The sequence below is a fragment of the Nicotiana tabacum genome, chromosome 16 (assembly GCF_000715075.1).
Source record: "Nicotiana tabacum cultivar K326 chromosome 16, ASM71507v2, whole genome shotgun sequence".
Lineage (NCBI taxonomy): Eukaryota > Viridiplantae > Streptophyta > Magnoliopsida > Solanales > Solanaceae > Nicotiana > Nicotiana tabacum.
Window position 1 is genome coordinate 51,874,088 of NC_134095.1, and position 16,710 is coordinate 51,890,797.

At 38.0% G+C, this 16,710-nt stretch overlaps 1 long non-coding RNA gene across 1 annotated transcript; it reads right to left on the reverse strand.

Annotated features, from left to right (window-relative positions):
• Positions 1-4,121: 4,121 nt before the first annotated feature.
• On the reverse strand, positions 4,122-15,497 carry LOC142170688 (uncharacterized). The gene is made up of 2 exons (XR_012700045.1): positions 9,936-15,497; positions 4,122-4,434 (listed from the first exon to the last, which is right to left on the reverse strand). It is a non-coding gene; the product is annotated as an uncharacterized LOC142170688 (long non-coding RNA).
• Positions 15,498-16,710: the final 1,213 nt, after the last annotated feature.

A 16,710-nucleotide genomic window follows, 5' to 3' on the forward strand; every position in this document is an offset into this window, starting at 1 on the left:
GGTAAAACCCATTTAGGACAAAATTTGATCTAAGGGAAAAAGAGTGCAACGCGTGCTTTAAAAGCTAAGGCCTTCATGTAGAAAGGTGTCTTCGATATTTTCGATCGATCACCTGCAATGGATTAGTTTCAAATTCAAATGGACAAAAGGAGAAAGTCATACCTTAGCAAGAGTATCGTTTGAGTAGTGATACGTTCCAATTGGTAGGCAGCTGTTCACCTTCCATTCTGCTAAGTTTGTAAGATCCTTTACCGACAATTTCGAGGACTCGGTACGGTCCTTCCCAATTTGGACCTAGTTTTCCTTCATTCGGGTCTCGAGTATTGAGGGTAACTTTTCGTAGAACTAAGTCGCCGATTCCAAAGTGTCGAAGGTTGGTTCTTCTATTGTAGTATCTCTCGATTCTATGCTTCGGAGCGACCATCCAAACAAGTGTTGCATCTCATTTTTCATCTAATAGCTCGAGGCTAGTATTCATAGCCTCGTAATTTGATTCCTCTGATGCATGTTGAAACCTGGCGCTGGGTTCTCTAACCTCGACATGGATAAGGGCCTCGGAGACATACTAAAGAAAACGGAGTAGCCCTCGTGCTAGACTTCGATGTTGGTCGATATGCCCAAATGACCTCGGGTAGAACTTCTCTCCATTTTCCATTTGCATCGTCCAATCTTTTCTTTAGGTTTTGAATGATAGTTTTGTTTGTTGACTCGGCCTGTCCATTCCCGGTTGGGTGGTATCGTGTTGATACGATCCTCTTTATTTTGTGTACTTCGAGGAACCTCGTTACCTTGTTGCCGATGAATTGCTTTCCATTGTCACATACAATCTCGGCAGGTATCTCAAACCGACATATGATGTGGTCCCAAATGAAGTCAATAACTTTGTTTTCTCTAACCTTCTTGAAGGTCTGTGCTTCCACCCATTTAGAAAAATAATCAATCATAAACAAAATAAATTTATCTTTACTTGGGGCTATTGGTAGAGGGCCAACTATGTCCATTCCCCATTTTATGAAAGGCCACAAGAATAGGATCGGGTGGAATTGTTCACCGGGATGACGAATCATCAGTGCAAATAGTTGGCACTTATCACATTTCTTGACAAACTCCTTAGTATCGTTTTTCATGTTGTCCCAGTAATACCATTCTCTAATAATTTTGCGAATCAAAGATTCGTCACCAGAGTGATTCCCACAAGTACCTTCATGGATTTCTCGTAGAACATAGCCGGTGTCCCCCGACCCTAAACATACCGCCAATAGTCCATCGAACGTCCTCCTGTAGATTGTTCTATCTTCATCTTATATGAACCTACCGGCCATGGTTCGTAGGCCCTCGATTCTTTGTGGTCCGACAGGAGTTTTCTATTTTTCAAATAATCGACATATTTATTCCTCCAATCCCAAGTCAAACTTGTGAAATTTATCTCGGCATGGCCCTCTTCTACCACAGACCTTGATAATTGGACAACAGTCCCCGAGACGATATCATCTTCTTCAATCGAGGATCCGAAATTAGCAAGCGCGTCGGTGTCACTATTTTGTTCTCGAGGCACATGATCCAGAGTCCACTCCTTGAAGCGGTGCAAAGTTACATGTAGCTCATCTAAGTACCGTTGCATCCTATCCTCTCGGACTTCAAAACTTTTGTTTACTTGGTTTACCACTAACAATGAATCGCACTTGGCTTCAATGACTTCTGCCCCCAAGCTTTAGCTAGCTCAAGACCTACAATCATGGCCTCATACTCGGCCTTATTATAAGTCAACCTAGAAGTTTTGATAGATTGTCTAATGGTACTACATGTAGGTGGCTTCAAGACAATGTCAAGCCCCGATCCTTTCACATTCGAGGCACCGTCCGTAAAAAGGGTCCATACCCCCGATGATGTACCCGATCTTAGCAGGAGTTCTTTCTCCACTTCGGGTACGAGGGTCGGCGTAAAATTGGCCATGAAGTCAGCTAGGATTTGAGACTTGATGTCCGTTCGGGGTTGATATTCGATATCGTACCAGCTAAGTTCGACGACCCATTTGGCCAACCGGCCCGATAGCTCGGGTTTGTGCAAAATATTTCAAAGAGGATAAGTGGTTAATACACATATAGGATGATTTATCGGGTCCAACCCTACACCACTATAGAGTGGCAAGAGCGGTCGATGCGGCTTTTACCCGAAAAGGTCGGGATCAAATCCACATGGAGCTAAGATATGTTTAGATTTGGATTCCTATCTAATCTAGCAATGTGTTCTGTTCTTGATTGCACTTCCGATCATTCTTTTGTGTTCTTGCTATTTCTGATTTTATACTAATGATGCACGGAATTAAGCTAAGTAGATATTTTTGTAGGGTTTTCTAAATTGGTAAAGAGGAACTAGGGAAGTGACTTACTCCTAGGTGAGTATCTAACGGGATCTAGAACTTAGGGCAATAGTGTTATAGTTGGGATCATGATATAGCCAATGCACATAACTACTCACTCTATACCTCTCGGTAGTTTGAGTAAATTTGCCCTAATTAGCTTTCTCAAGCCCAGTTGGGTGCTCAATTTGTGCAAGCAAAGTTGGATCAAGTCAGGTATTACTATCTCTAGTTTAACCCTTTAATTGGGGCTATCAATCTCTTGAATACACCCCAATTCCTTGTTGTCCTAAATTTCCTAGACTTAAGAATCTTTCTCAAGAAGAGCCTAAGTCAAAAAAAGGAACAAATTAGTGCTTGCAACCATCAATTCAACATAAAAAACACAAATCTGGCCAAATATCAATCACTTATAAACATCTAAATCCTAAAATAAGAGACCCATTAAATACCCACACTAGGGTTGAGCCACAACCCTAGCTAATGAGTCTAGCTACTCATGCTTACTAAAGAAATCAAAGATTGAGATGAAATAGAAACCATAAAAATTAATTACAAGATAAACATCTAAGATTAATTGTTAAACAAGCTTTAAAATTACTCAAAAGGAAAATTAGGCGGTTCACGTGCTCAGCTAAACAAAAGATGACTTCAAAATCTGAAAAAGAAGTATTTATATACAGCTAAATTTTTCGAATAAAAATGCCCCTATGGAGGTACCGCTTGTCACACCTCCTTTTTACACACCCGAGGGTGGATATAGGGGAGTTTTCCAATTTAAGTGACATTATTCTAAATGATATTATTTTATTTAATTTCTTCAGAGTCGCCACTTGGAATATTTTTTATTAGTGTCCCAAGTCACCGGTTTATTTTAAATCCCAAATCGAGGAAAATTCGACTTTCCTGCTAACCAAAAATTCTGAATAAGGAATTCTGCTAACCCGAGGGAAGGTGTTAGGCACCCCCGGATTCCGTGGTTCTAGCACGATCGCTTAAACTATCATAATTGGACTATTATCTGACTTTAATACATGTTTTAGCCTATGGTATATTTTTAACTTATTAAACCGCTTTTAATTATTTTAGGAAGATTCAACGTTATTTAAAACACGCCTTGATCCACGCCACATGAAATGCACTCGCGATCCACGTCACATTTTATTTAACGTTGTTGAGAGTTGGAGTTGGGTCACATGAAATGCACACCCGAATTTAATAAATAAAAGAAAATCAATTTAAGGAGCGTGCCTAAAGCAACTATGAAATTTCAAATTAATAACAAAGTTTGCGAGGGCCATGGAAAGTTTAATTGATGGCACATCCAGATTTTTAAAAGAGCTAGTATTAATCGCATGAGGGCCATGGGTTATTTAATGAAAATGGCACACCTCAAATTGTCTATAAAAGCTAGCTAGTTTTGTGAGGGCCATGGGCTTAGGGATTTTATTTGGCATGACACACCTCAAGATAACCGAAAATTTACTAAAACAAACTTACTACTCTACTAAAAGAATGCATCAAGAATAATGACTATATCATGATGCAATCCTTAAGTCTTATATTGACCGATTATAGTCTAGTAGACTATTTATTATGGAAAGAATCTATTGCTAAATTCCAAGATAAAAGAAAGCTCTGTATCTGATATTTCTGGCAGTGCAACAGAGTATGAGACCTCAAAAAAATCTTCATCATTCATAAAAAGGATAATCACATGTGATGCCACTGGAAAATCAAACAATGCATACTGAGAACACTATTCAATTACAAACCAAATATATTTAACTTAAAAGCATAGGAAATATCACAACAAATAATATTTCCAACAAATAACATAGTTCATACTATTCTCATTTTAATTGACATAGGATACGAGCACACAAACAAAATAAGATTCCATGACAAAAAAAACAGATCTGAAATCAATTTTATGGGGAACATACCTCGTTGCACAAGGTTCAAATTTAGAAAAGAAGAAAACCAAATACACGCTGGAAATCAGTAGATTGGAGCTCAGCTATGCAACCGTGAATGGCAACATCAATTTGCAGATTAATTCCAGCTTTGTGTACCTAGAAACCATAGAGAAATTCTCTAGAATCAGCCGAGGCAGGTACAACTTTTATTAACTATTTTCTGGCGAAAATTGTTTTAAACTCTACTGGCTTTTTTCTATTCCTCAAGCAGATTATTTCAGATCTCAGAAATATCTATTTTTTCTCTTTTCAAATGCTTCTGTATGAATATCCACTTTCACATTCTTTGGGGTGTGTGGGATTTCCTTATTTGGGTCTTCTAATATACACTAAAAATGAGAAATGGAGAAGAATAATGGACTGGGGGTTACGCCATTAAGGGGTAAGGGTCTGATTGTTGAGCTTGGAGAAAATGAAGAAGAAGATGAAGAAGAGCTCTTGTGTCGTTTTTGCTTGGGAGGGGATTCCTAAAAATATGATCTTCTTAGGTTTGTGTCCTCTATTTAATGTGTATCCCTAGGTCTTTTTAGGAAAATGAGTAATGGGTTAATGAGTTGGGTCAGTTCGGGTCATGTGTTTGGCTATGAGTGGTTTGGGCCAGACTTTGGGTATAAGAACAACCCAAATTTGAATTAAAACCCCATCTTTCAAATTCTCTTCTTTTTCCTTTTTTCTTTGTTTTTTTTCTTTTCTTTAATTAAAAATCCTAATTAAAATCCTAGATTATCTAAAAATATGAAAGTAAACTAATTAACTAATTATAAAAATTATAAAAATTACTTAATCCTAAAAATAAAAGGCAAAAGTGTAAAAATGAAGCATTTTTGTGATTTTTAATTTTTAATAAAACAAATAATTAACTAATTAATTATAAAAAAGTAAAAAACAAATCCTAAATGTCATGCGTGATATTTTTGGTATTTTTTACGATTTAAATAAAACTTAAACATGCACAAAAATGCAAAACAATTAAATAAAAATTCTACAAAATCCTATAAAATGGCAAATAATTGAAAAAAGTCTATTTTCTTTAATTTTATAGAAGCAATTCATATATGGCAAAAATCACATGCTCACAACTGCCCTTCTTTGCTCGGAAATATGAAGATTTTTCGGGCAAAGATCAAGTGAGCAATTATGAGGGATTTTTGCCCGTTTGAAACTCCATGAGAAGCATTTTTTGAAAAGAGTCTAACCGAACCTTGCTTCAGAGGTTACCTATATATCCTTGGCTATAAAGGAATCAGGTTAGTGTAGTTCTAAAAGTTTTGGTAGCTGAGGCTATCGGGAGGCAGTGATTTCGCTGTTGTTGCTGCTGTTTTTGCTGGCTGAGATCCTTATTACACCAAAATGAAAAACATAAGAAGCTAATCAAGCTAAACATATCAACTACGAGTTACAAGATTCCTATATATAAATCTCTTGAAGCTTGATCTTGAGTCTTGGCTAGGTCTTGCTGCAGACTCCGATCTAAATCTTGATGCTCATTAGCTGTAGGTGTTGGTACTTTCTTCAGCATAAGATCAAGGCTGGACATGCGAAGCTTGTGACTTCAATCATATCTTGAGCAGTCCGCGTCCTTCTCCACTTCAGCACTTTGAGTTCACTTCTTTTTTTTGTTCTTTTTCTTCTTTTTCTTTATTTTGGATTGAGAATCATTTTTTTGGTCATCTTGAATCCTGTACCTCGAGGTCAAACCAGCTCAGACACCAAAACAAACAAATGAACAAAACTTTTCTGCCCCAGTTTTCACCAGGAAAATTTCGTGAGTTATTTGTAACAAAAATCTAAACTATTTCTCCCTCTTCTTTTTTATTGTTTTTTAAAGCAATAAATTAAAAATTGTAACTGTTTAAGAGGAAGAGATTAGGGAATGGAGCCCTATCTCTAAAATCTCGACTCAGGGATTGGAGCCCAAATGTTAGTAAAAGGCGACTAGGGAATGAAAGCCCTATGTCTAAAATCTCAACTCAGGGATTGGAGCCCTAATGCTGGTAAAAAGGGCGACAAGGGAATGGAGGCCCTATGTCTAAAAATTGCAACTCAGGGATTGACGCCCGAATGTTGGCAAAAGGCGACTAGGGAATAGAGGCCATATGTCTAAAAATCTCAACTCAGGGATTGAAGCCCTAATATTGATAAAAGGCGACTAGGGAATGAAGGCCCTATGTCTAAAAACTCAACTCAGGGATTGGAGCCCTAATGTTGGTAAAAGGCGACTAGGGAATGGAGGCCCTATGTCTAAAATCTCAACTCAGGGATTGGAGCCCTAATGTTGGCAAAAGGCGACTAGGGAATGGAGACCCTATGTCTACAAACTCAACTCATGGATTGGAGCCCTAATGTTGGTAAAAGGCGACTAGGGAATGGAGGCACTATGTCTAAAATCTCAACTCAGGGATTGGATCCCTAATGTTGGCAAAAAGCGACTAGGGAATGGAGGCCCTATGTCTAAAAACTCAACTCAGGGATTAGAGCCCTAATATTGGTAAAAGACGACTAGGGAATTGAGGCCCTATGTCTAAAATCTCAACTTAGGGATTTGAGCCCTAATGTTGGCAAAAGGCGACTAGGGAATGGTGGCCCTATGTCTAAAAATCGCAACTTAGGGATTGGAGCCCTAATGTTGGCAAAAGGCGACTAGGGAATGGAGGCCCTATCTCTAAAAATCTCAACTCAAGGATTGGAGCCCTAATGTTGGTAAAAGGCAACTAGGGAATGTAAGCCCTATGTCTAAAAATCTTAACTTAGGGATTGGACCCAAATGTTGGCAAAAGGCAACTAGGGAATGGAGGCCCTATGTCTAAAAATCTCAACTTAGGGATAGGAGCCCTAATGTTAGCAAAAGGCGACTATGGAACGGAGGCCCTATGTCTAAAAATCTTAACTCAGGGATTGGAGCCCTAATGTTGGCAAAAGACGACTAGGGAATGGAGGCCTTATGTCTAAAAATCTCAACTCAGGGATTGGAGCCCTAATGTTTGTAAAAGGCGACTAGGGAATGGAGGCCCTATGTCTAAAAATCGCAACTTAGGGATTGGAGCCCTATTGTTGGTAAAAAAAGGCGACTAGGGAATGGAGACCCTATGTCTAAAAATTGCTACTCAGGGATTGGAGTCCTAAATGTTGGCAAAAGGTTACTAGGGAACAGAGGCCCTATGTCTAAAAATCTCAACTCAGGGATTGGAGCCCTAATGTTGGCAAAAAGGCAACTAGGGAATAGAGGCCCTATGTCTAAAATCTCAACTCAAGGATTGGAGCCCTAATGTTGGCAAAAGGCGACTATGGAATGGACGCCCTATGTCTAAAAAATCTCAACTCAGGAATTGGAGCCCTAATGTTGGAAAAAAGGCGACTAGGGAATGGAAGCCCTATGTCTAAAATCTCAACTTAGGGATTGGAGCCCTAATGTTGGAAAAAGGTGACTAGGGAATGGAGGCCCTATGTCTAAAAATCTCAACTCAGGGATTGGAGCCCTAATGTTGGTAAAAAGGCGACTAGGGAATGGAGGCCCTATGTCTAAAATCTCAACTCAGGGATTGGAGCCGTAATATTAGCAAAAGGCGACTAGGGAATGGAGGCCCTATGTGTAAAAAATCTCAACTCAGGGATTGGAGCCCTAATGTTGGAAAAATGTAAAAGATTGATATTGGAGATTCTAAACTATCATCATTTTTGAATTTTCTTTTTATCTCTTTTTTTTCATTTTGATTGTTTTTTTGTTTTGTTTTATTTTGTTTCTTCCTTTATTTCATGGAATGAGTAAATGCGGGAAAGAATTTTGAGGGGACTTCCCTTTTAATGAACTGTTGCTGCAAAGTTGTTTCTAGCATTTGCGCATTTCTTTTTCCTTTTTGGTTGCACCTGCTTCTTGCACGGTTGCTTTGGATTACACCTGTTTCAATTTTTCAAACAAAGAACAATTGTTAGTTTGAAACGGTGGTTGGTTTTGTGGCCTTGATTGTTGTTGATCACTTGATATCGACCTAGCTTCTTTGATGAAGATCTCAATTGCAACTGCTTGTTTCCCGGGGTCCAATTTCATTTCAGGCCCTGAGAACCTCTGTTTTTTTTTTCAAATTTAGCTATGACGGTTGGTTGGTGGAACTCAATCTTTTCGACTTTATTTTGCCTTCGTAGGCCATTCCTTTCTGACTTCCTTTTCTTTTTTTCTTTCATTTTTTTCGGAACATTGGGAAAGTTTTGGCTCCTCAAACTTTGCTGCAACGGCTAGTCACGTGGGACTTAACCTTTTCCAACTTTATTTCTCCTTCGTAGGCCTTTCTTTTCTGGATTTTTTCTCCTAATTTCAAATTCAGAGCATTTGGGGTACCTTGGATTTTTTTTTCAACTCTTTGACGAGGCGGTTAGCCACGTGGGGCTCAATCTTTTCAACTTCATTTGCCTTTATAGGCGCTCTATTTGATTTTCTCTTTCCAAGAGTTTTGATTTCGAAACATCGGCCACCATGGCTAGTTAGGGTAGAGTTGATGCCCGTGACGAGGCTGGGTGCCTTTATGCATATTAGCTCGCGCCAAATAAGAACCCTATAAATCAGTCTTATCATCCTTTCTTTGTCTTAGTTTCGGAACAGAGTTAGACCGAAAGGGATTCAAATAAACAATGAAATGGAGAATGAGTTTAAAACAAGAAGTGTCCCTTTCGGGGAAAGGAAAGAAGGACTTATTCGGAGTATATGCGGACTTCAATGAACATGACATGCCTTTTGGACTGGATGTCTGATCTGTGTAAACTGTCCGACTCTCATAAATTTATCACAATTTTTGCGTCAAAATCGAGAGACCTTGCTAGGATTCTGTCGGTGTCGATGGCTGTGAGGATCCTCTTTTTTTATCAACGGCGCCCTTTGCTGGTTTTCGCCAATTGACCTCTCTCATTTCTCTTCTCACCGTCGCCTTATAGTTCTCTTTACGAGTTTTCACTAACAAGACTCTCTTATTTCAATTTCTCTGCTTACTATCGTCTTACGGTGCCCATGTGGGTTTTCACCAATAAGACTCTCTCATTTTTATTGCATCGGATCCAAGTAGCTATATTCTCTTATCTTTGAACATTCTCACCGATTGATCGAAAGGACTTGAAAGAATTTGGGTAAAAATGATTTGGACTGAATTACAACTTTGGAACCATTCAGGCGGGATCATCGTCGAACCATTATAACATCTGCCCCAGTTTCACTTTTTGGGAAAATTTGGATTTTTATTTTGGTGTGACTGAACCCCAGAGAGAGGTTGCCTACGTATCCTTTTGGAATCAAGTCGAACATAGTTCAGGAAACTTTGTTTTTCTGTTTTGTTTTGTTTTCTCTGTCTTTTCCTTTCCTTTTTTCCTCTCTTTTTCGTTTTTTTTATTTTCTTTGTCTTTTCTTCCTTTTTTCTCCCTTTTTTTACTTTTCATCTCATTTTTTTTGATTTTTTTTTCAATAACACTTTCAGCTTCCAAAGAGGGTAATCAAAGAAAAGTAACCGGCTCAAAGGTTTTGCAAAGGATTGATAGTGTTTGGACAGTGAGAAAGAAAAGCATTCTTCATCCCAATCGGAGAACATTAATGCTATATAATGGATCCAACATAGTACCTTTTGACTGCATTTGCATTGATAGTTGTTTCAGGGACATTTCCTTCGACGTGTCTCAAGTACAACGCACTCTTTTGGAAGTACTCTTGTTGCAATGTATGGGCCTTTCCAATCCGGGAACCAATTTTCCTTCAGTTGTTCCAACTCTTTGTTTTATTTCCTTAAACTTTATCTTCATTGCGATCTAATCCTTGATTCATTTTTTCGAGGTCTGACAGCTTTCAGGATCTGTGCATGAAGTCCGCAAGCATGTCATGTTATTTAAATCTGCATTTAACAGAACTAAAAAGAGAATGAAAAGAATGACAATATTAAGAAAAGAGACATTCCTGGACAATGAAATATTAATTTCATTTGATTTTTTGATTTTTGATTTTTTCTTCTTTTTTTTTTCAATTTTTGAAGATAGAAGGGTTTACATCAGAAAGTAAGACAATAATGTAAAACATCCGGATCACACCCTGAGATAATCCAGACGCAGAAAGGATAGCAACGCTGGCTACCGAGACTCTCGTCTGATAGGGAACCTTTCGGCTTGGCGACCGTTTTTTGGCTTTGCCTCTGTCTCGACAATGGCTGCAATGGCCTTCAGTGCCGGATCAAATTCCTCATATTCACAAATTATTCTGACTATTGGCCCTATATTATGGGCAGGCAACAGATTGTTCATCACATCAGGAGCTTTTTTGTCCCGAAAAACAATTCTTTCAGCTTCAATCAAATCTTCAACTGCCCTTTTGAGGGTCCAACAGTCTTCTATATTGTGTCCCACTGCTCCATTGTGGTATTCATATCTAGCATCAGTTCGGTGTGAGAGGGACTCGGGGTTTGGCAGGTTTGGGGCCACTGGCTGCAATAGATCTAGCCTGATTAGCTTTTGGAACAAGCTTGAATATGATTCACCAATAGGGGTGAACTGATTCTTTCTGAAAGGCTCTCTTGGGCGAGGATTGTATTGGGGATCATTTGGTTGAGGATTATATAGATCTTGGTAAAGATGGGCATTTCTGGGAGGTGGAGCTCGATTTTGTGGATAATGTTATGGCAGCGAGTAAGGTTGCACGTTCCTCACCGCATATGGAGGCAGTGCCACGGCATAAGCACCATCTTGAAGGGGATAATAGTGTGGTGGGACCATAGGAGGCATATATGACTGGTTGAATGACATGCGGGCCCCCCTCGAGCTTGAAACCATCATGGCTCCCTCCTCAACCCCATTTCCATTTATCAAACCCTCTGAACCATTTTGAACATCTGGTGATGTGGATTTAAAAGCAGCATGACTCAAGATTCGGCCTGTTTTTAGACCGTTTTCAACCATTTCCCCAATTTTGATAGCCTCAGCGAACGGCTTACCTACAGCAGACTTCATGTTCTAGAAGTAGTCTGCCTTTTGGGCATGTAGAAAGACCGTGACCATTTCAATTTGATCTATTGGAGGCTTTACCCTGGTAGCTTGCTTATGCCATTTGACAACATATTCGCGGAAGCTTTCCGCGGTTTTCTTTTTTGAATTGGACAAAGAGTTTCTGTCGGGAGCGATGTCCACATTATACTGGAACTGGCGGACAAAATCTCGAGCCATTTCATCCCACACATGCCAATGAGTAATTTCTTGATCCATATACCACTCAGAAGCGATTCCGATAAGGCTTTCCCCAAAATAGGCCATTAGCAGCTCCTCTTTTCCACCAGCACCCCTCAACTAGTTACAATATCATTTCAGATGAGCGATCGGGTCTCCGTGCCCGTCATACTTTTCAAATTTTGGCATCTTGAAGCCAGCTGGCAAGTGGACATGGGGAACCATACAAAAGTCAGAGTATGAGACACTCTTCTGGCCACTCAGACCTTGCATGTTGTTCAGGCTTTGTTCCAGGCTCTTCATCTTCAGAGCCATTTTCTCTTGCTCGGTACTTTCAACAACCTTTTCTTGCCCCACCGAGAGATCATATTGTGGAGGTTGAGTGAAAGTGTAGAGGGTCATATATGTTATTTCTGGTTGAAGCTGTAGACCCTGAAAGATGAACATTAGAGGCGGTGCCCTTGAAGCCGGTGCCCTTGAAGCCGGTGCCCTTGAAGCCGGTGCCTGGGGGCAAACCACAAAAGGCATGCCAGGATCATTAGAGGGCATTGGAGGGTGCCCGCATGGAATAAGCGGGTGGGGCACAGGGGCGTTGGTAACCTCACCTGACCTGGGGATCAACTCAGGGAACCCAGGGATTGCACTTGGTGGTTCCTTACCATTAGAACAGGCGTTCCACATTTCCAATATGCGGAGATGCAACATCTTATTCTCTTCAGCAGCTGCTGATTCTAGCAGCAGAATAGCCGATGCTGGGCTATCCTCAGGACCGATGATTGGTAGATTGCTTGTGGAGGCCATCTATGCCTTTGGATTTTGTGAAGGAGGGGAGACTAGACTACCAACAAAACCAACCACCAAAACCTGGCTAATTTGCACATCCAAAAACCTTGTTAGTTTTGAAACATTTAACATATAGGAAATCGCACGTTGGGATGCAATGCAACTAACAGTTAAACGCTTCTACCATGTTTGAAAGGTTGCATGCTTCATCCCGGCCTTGACTAGCCCTTTTCACTCTATACCTCTTTTCTTCATTTCTGCCTCTCTTTAATCACTCTTGATTTTTCTCTTATCTCGTTTTTGCCGCTCTTTTATTTTTTGCACTCTCTTTTCTTTTCTTTTTTTATTTTTTTTCACTCTTTTATTTTTGGTCACTCTCTTTTTTTTCTTCTTTTTTTCACTCTCTTTTTTTTCAATTTATTTTTTCACTCAACTAATATTATGGCTATGATCGAATCTGATGGGGATTGCCTACATATCATGACCCCCTATGAATCAGATCTTGCGTAGTTCGGGAAGATCGAAAATGGAATAAATAAACTAATATTTTTTTGGTTGGAATTTTGAAAGAAATGCTTTAAAAAGAAGAAAGGAAATATTATTTTTTATTTTTTGATTTTTGTTTTGTTTTTGAAAGAAAGATTTCTAAAAATTCATTTGCTTTTGATTTGAACTTTGGGAATTTTAAAAGTAAAAAGAAAATATTTTTGTTTGAATTTTCATTTGTTTTCTCTTTTTCTAAGGAAGAAAGAACATATTTTTGGATTTTGAATGTTGCATCTTAATTTTTGAAAGAGGGACTTTTAAGAAAATGTTTTGGATTTCTGAGTTTTTATTTATTTACAAAAGTACTTCTAAAGAAAAACGAAAATATTTTTGGACTTCCATTTTTCAAATTTTTTTTTTTTTGAGAAAGAAAGACTTTTAAACAAGGAAAAGATTTTCTTTTCGTTTTTTTTTGAATTTTTTTAGAAAAATACTTCAAAATAAAGGAAATCCGTATTTTGAATTTTGATTTTTTTGATTGTTTTTTTCGTATGAAAGACTTTAGAAAGAAGGAAGCTACCTTTTTTTTGAGTTTATATAAAAATTTCTTTCTTTTTTTCGAATTTTCTAAGGAAAGATTTCTAAAGAAGGAACTAAAAGAAAATATTTTTGGATTTTTGGAAAATTGTGGTCGAAACCGATGAGGTTTGCCTACGTATCTCACATCCCGTGAGAATCAGACCAGCGTAGTTCGCACTTGAAAATTTTGGCTCATTTTGAAATAACCTTTATTTTTTTTTAGGATTTTGGAAGAGTTTTAGAATTTTCTAAATACCTACCTCTCACTTTTTTTTTTATTTTCTCTTTTTTTTCCCTTTATTTTCTTTTCATATTCTAGAAGCTGGTCAACATGCAATCCAAAGTAAATAAATGCACAAGTAGCAAGTAGAATGCATCAGGATGGTCTTTTCATTTCGGGTACACCTGTCTTGGACAGACCCAACCCCTGTGTTGAGTCTCCAAAGTCAGATGCACGTGATGCAAACAAGCGTTCCTACTAAGGATCCGGCATGAGGCTTTGTTATACTAGGTTTAAAACCTGGGTGTATTGTTCTAGACCTGGCTTACCCGAGCGGACAGCTTGAGCCGGGGGGGGGCAGCGTACCGGGAATACAGAAGCTTCACCGTCTTTGCAACTTGTCCGAACCTCGTTCTAAAATTGGGATAAGACTCTAACAGAAAAGAAGTCACACGAAGTGCACACTTCCCAGATGATTTAGAAGACTCAGAGAGAGGAGGGTTTCGTAGCAATTTATATACAGGCCAAACAATATCAAAGCGGTAAAAGCAACATTTAGCACATTAGGCTGAACATATAAAAATCAGATAAAACAAGCCAACTATCATAGTTATTCTAAGCTCGAATTCTTGAACCCTGAACCGAAGTTCTGGGTTTGGATCCCCAACAGAGTCGCCAGAGCTGTCACACCTCCTTTTTACACACCCGAGGGTGGATATAGGGGAGTTTTTTCAATTTAAGTGACATTATTCGAAATGAGATTATTTTATTTTATTTCTTCAGAGTTGCCACTTGGAATATTTTTTATTGGTGTCCCAAGTCACCGGTTTATTTTAAATCCCAAATGGAGGAAAATTCGACTTTCCTTTTGAAGTCTGCGAACCATAAATTCTGAATAAGGAATTCTGTTAACCCAAGAGAAGGTGTTAGGCACCCCCGGATTCCGTGGTTCTAGCACGGTCGCTTAAACTATCATAATTGGACTATAATCTGACTTTAATACATGTTTTAGCATATGGTACATATTTAACTTATTAAACTGCTTTTAATTATTTTAGGAAGATTCAACGTTATTTAAAACACGCCTTGAACCACGCCACATGAAATGCACCCGCGATCCACGACACATTTTATTTAACGTTGTTGAGAGTTGGAGTTGGGTCACATGAAATGCACGCCTAAATTTAATAAATAAAAGAAAATCAATTTAAAGAGCGCGCTTAAAGCAACTATGAAATTTCAAATTAATAACAAAGTTTGCGAGGGCCATGGAAAGTTTAATTGATGGTACATCCCGATTTTTAAAAGAGTTAGTATTAATCGCATGAGGGCCATGGGTTATTTAATGAAAATGACACACCTCAAATTGTCTATAAAAGCTAGCTAGTTTTGTGAGGGCCATGGGCTTAGGGGTTTTATTTGGCATGACACACCTCAAAATAACCGAAAATTTACTAAAACAAACTTACTACTCTACTAAAAGAATTCATCAAGAATAATGACTATATCATGATGCAATCCTTAAGTCTTATATTGACCGATTATAGTTTAGCAGACTATTTTTTATGGAAAGAAACTATTGCTAAATTCCAAGATAAAAGAAAGCTTTGTATCTGATATGTCTGGCAGTGCAACAGAGTATGAGACCTCAAAAGAAATCTTCATCATTCATAAAAAGGATGATCACATGCGATGCCGCTGGAAAATCAAACAATGCATACTAACAACACTATTCAAATACAAACCAAATATATTTAAATTAAAAGCATAGGAAATACCACAACAAATAATATTTCCAACAAGTAACATATTTCATACTATTCTCATTTCAATTGACATAGGATACGAGCACACAAATAAAATAAGATTCCATGACAAAAAAACATATCTGAAATCAATTTTATAGGGAACATACCTCGTTGGTCAAGGTTCAAATTTAGAAAAGAAGAAAACCAAATACATGCTGGAAAACAATAGATTGGAGCTCAGCTATTTAACTGTGAATGGAAACATCAATTTGCAGATTAATTCCAGCTTTGTGTACCCAGAAACCATAGAGAAATTCTCTAGAATCAGCCGAGGCAGATACAACTTTTATAAACTATTTTCTGGCGAAAATTGTTTTAAACTCTACTGGCTTTTTTCTATTCCTCAAGCAGATTATTTCTGATTTCAGAAATATCTATTTTTCTCTTTTCAAATGCTTCTGTATGAATATCCACTTTCACATTCTTTGGGGTGTGTGGGATTTCCTTATTTGGGTCTTCTAATATCCATTAAAGATGACAAATGGAGAATAAGAATGGACTGGAGGTTACGCCGTTAAGGGGTAAGGGTCTGATTGTTGAGCTTGGAGAAAATGAAGAAGAAGATGAAGAAGAGCTCTTGCGTCGTTTTTGCTTGGGAGAGGATTCTTAAAAATCTGATCTTCTTAGGTTTGTTCCTCTATTTAATGTGTATCCCTAGGTCTTTTTAGGAAAATGGTTAATGGGTTGATGGGTTGGGTCAGTTCGGGTCATGGGTTTGGCTATGAGTGGTTTGGGCCAGACTTTGGGTATACGAACAACCCAAATTTGAATTAAAACCCCATCTTTCAAATTCTCTTCTTATTTTCCTTTTTTCTTTGTTTTTATTTTTCTTTTCTTTAATTAAAAATCCTAATTAAAATCCTAGATTGTCTAAAAATATGAAATTAAACTAATTAACTAATTATAAAAATTACTTAATCCTAAAAATAAAAGGCAAAACTGTAAATCCAAGCATTTTTGTGATTTTTAATTTTTAATAAAATAAATAATTAACTAATTAATTATAAAAAAGTAAAAACAAATCCTAAATGTCATGCGTGATATTTTTGGTATTTTTTTACGATTTAAATAAAACTTAAACATACACAAAAATGCAAAACAATTAAATAAAAATCCTATAAAATGGCAAATAATTGAAAAAAGTCTATTTTCTTTGATTTTATAGAAGCAATTCATATAGGGCAAAAATCACGTGCTCACATCGCTGACAACAGAAAATTGACAGTTGCAGTGGTGAGGCTACCGTGGCCGCATAAAATCGAGTGCGGACCGCGGTCTTCAACTTTTAGCTCAACTTTACACTCTTTGAATCTC